The sequence below is a fragment of the Lucilia cuprina genome, chromosome 6, assembly GCF_022045245.1.
Source record: "Lucilia cuprina isolate Lc7/37 chromosome 6, ASM2204524v1, whole genome shotgun sequence".
NCBI lineage: Eukaryota > Metazoa > Arthropoda > Insecta > Diptera > Calliphoridae > Lucilia > Lucilia cuprina.
The window spans coordinates 57949348-57952330 of NC_060954.1; the positions used below are offsets into that span (position 1 = coordinate 57949348).

Genomic DNA, 2983 nt, shown 5'->3' on the forward strand with positions numbered 1-2983 from the left:
TATAAAAAGTGTCAAAATGTCATACGTAGGAGCAAAAGTAGCATTGAAATAGTTTTTCCCGAAGTAATAAGAAGATTTTTCGTTTAAAGTCTTTAGAAGGCTAAACTTCAGAAGAGTTTTAATTTTACATTGATAAGCTGCCACGCCCACATATAAAAAGTGTAAAACGTTGCATTTGTGAGAGCAAGGGCAACTTTAAAATCGTTTTTCGTTTGATGAGAAAATTTTTAGTTTGAAGTCTTTTCAAAGGCTAAACTTCAGAACAGTTTTATTTTTATATTGATAAACTGCCACGCTCACATGTAAAAAGTGTTAAAATTCCCATATGTTGGAGCAAGAGTAACTTTGAAATCTTTTTTCCTAAGTGATAAAACGATTTTTGGTTTAAAGTCTTTTGAAAGGCTAAACTTCAGAACAGTTTTAATTATATATTGATAAGCAGCCACGCCCACATATAAAAAAGTGTTTAAGTTCCCTTATGTAAGAGCAAGAATAACATTGAGACTGTTTTTTCTAAATAATGTAAAGGGGTTTTGTTTAAAATGCTTAGAACGCTAAACTTTAGAACAGTTTTAATTTTATATTGCTAAGCTGCCACGCCCACATATAAAAAAGTATAAAACATTGCATATGTGGGAGCAAAAGTAACTTTGAAATCGTTTTCCCTAAGTGATGAGTAAGATTTTGGTTTAAAGTCTTTAGAAGGCTGAACTTCAGAACAGTGTTAATTGTAAATTGATGGGCTGTTACGCCTCAATATAAAAAGTATAAAACGTTGCATTTGTGAGAGCAAGAGTAACTTTGAAATCGTTTTCCCTAAATAATGGAAAGTGTTTTTGTTACAAGTCTTTAGAAGGCTAAAATTCAGAACAATTTTAATTTTAAGTTGATGAGCTGCCACGCCTACATTTAGGAATGTGTAACTTTGTAATCCTTATAAATATTTGGTGAAAAAGCGGGCAGAATAGCAAAGGTAAAAACACCAATTCCTATAACTGGGAAATTTGAACAGCAACTTGTTTATCAATATGAATATTTAGGACAAAAATAGGCAGATATACAATGGAGTCAGTGCCATCTTCTCCTATTAAGTAAATATGTAGAAGAATATGAATCAATAACAACTAAAGACAGTCCTTTCATTCTATATGAGAAACTTTATTATCAATAATAATATTTACGAAAATGTACAAAAAAGGGGCAAAATTACACACAGATCTACTTAACTAGAAGTTCTTTATATTAATTGTAATAAGGTTAGCGAAGCACACTGGGTATAGCTTTTTAAAACAAATTACCGTAAGACAATAATCATAAAATTTTACAATAAAATTTTTGTGGTCATTTTAGTAAATTAAAAGTATTTATTTTAAAAAGAAAAAAGTCTAGTTAACTTGAGTTGTCATTATTATTTAATATCTAAATATTTGATTAATATTGTAATACACTGAAAAAATAATATGGTTTTACTTTAAAATTAGACAAAAATCAAATTTAAATAAATTTTACGACTTCAACGAAATTTATTTTGAATTAAAAAAAAAATTTAAATCCAGCTAAACAAAAAAATTCCCTTTAAAATTAACTAAATTATAAAAAACAAACATAACCATCAAATCAAAGTTCATTTTCCATAACTTTTGCAAAAATTGTTCGTTTTAAATAATGTTTCTAACAACAATAAAAAACATGACAAAAAAACAAAAAAATAAATTAGTATTTAACTTTTATCTTAATTTTTCATGTGCTTTATGATCTTTTTTTCCAGTAGTCCAATGTGTTTTTTATCATTATTATTTTTTGTCGGTATTTCTCTATGTTTTACGTTTTTTTTTGTATTGTAGTTTGAATATTTCAGAATATTTGCCGTTTTGTATATTTGCTAAAAGTTTATTTCACATTTTTTTTGCGGCTACTTTTTTTATAGTTTCCATTCAAATTCTTTTTCAAGGTAAAATCAATTGAGATGAAACTAATTGAATAGAATTGAGTGAATGAATGAAAAAATAAAATAGCAACAAAAATAACTACAACAATGAAAATTTGTCATAAATACAATTCGAAAACAAAAAAATGTTTTAAAATGAAATCATAAATTTTTTGTTGCTCTCATTATAAACGTACATTGAGTATGTCATCATCTCATCCGCTTTCGTTTTAGTACGTTTGTTTATAACAATTACGATTTTTTTATAATTTTAATTTACTTTTTATTAATAATCAGGTTTTAGAAAAAATAAATATAATACAGCCTAGTCTAGAATATAGTCTAGTCTATAATCGAGTCTATAATCTAGTCTATTGTCTAGTCCATAGTTTAGGTTATAGTTTAGTTTATAGTTTAGTTTATAGTTTAGTTTATAGTTTAGTTTATAGTTTAGTTTATAGTTTAGTTTATAGTTTAGTTTATAGTTTAGTCTATAGTCTAGTTTATAGTCTAGTCTATAGTCTAGTCTATAGTCTATTCTATAGTCCAGTCTATAGTCTAGTCTATAGACTAGTCTATAGTTTTGTCTATAGTCTAGTCTGTAGTCTTGTCTATAGTCTAGTCTGTAGTCTATGGTCTAAACTATAGTCTAGTCTATAGTCTACTCTACAGTCTAGTCTATAGTCTAGTCTATAGTCCACCCTACAGTCTATTCTACAGTCTAGTCTATAGTCTAGTCTATAGTCTAGTCTATAGTCTACTCTACAGTCTATTCTATAGTCTAGTCTATAGTCTAGTCTATAGTCTAGTCTATAGTCTACTCTACAGTCTAATCTATAGTCTAGTCTATAGTCTAGCTTATAGTCTAGTCTATAGTCTGGATTATATATATATTGCAAAATCCATAGTTTAGTCCATAGTCTAGTCTATAGTCTATAGTCTAGTCTATAGTCTATACTCTAGTCTATAGTCTATAGTCTAGTCTATAGTCTAGTCTATAGTCTAGTCTATAGTCTAGTCTATAGTCTAGTCTATAGTCTAGTCTATAGTCTAGTC

General features: G+C 27.5%; 1 protein-coding gene across 2 annotated transcripts in view; it reads left to right on the top strand.

Moving 5' to 3' along the window:
* The window catches only part of LOC111687179 (uncharacterized protein DDB_G0283357-like), a 15386-nt gene that overhangs the window by 1691 nt on the left and 10712 nt on the right, over positions 1 to 2983 (top strand). The window lies entirely within an intron of this gene.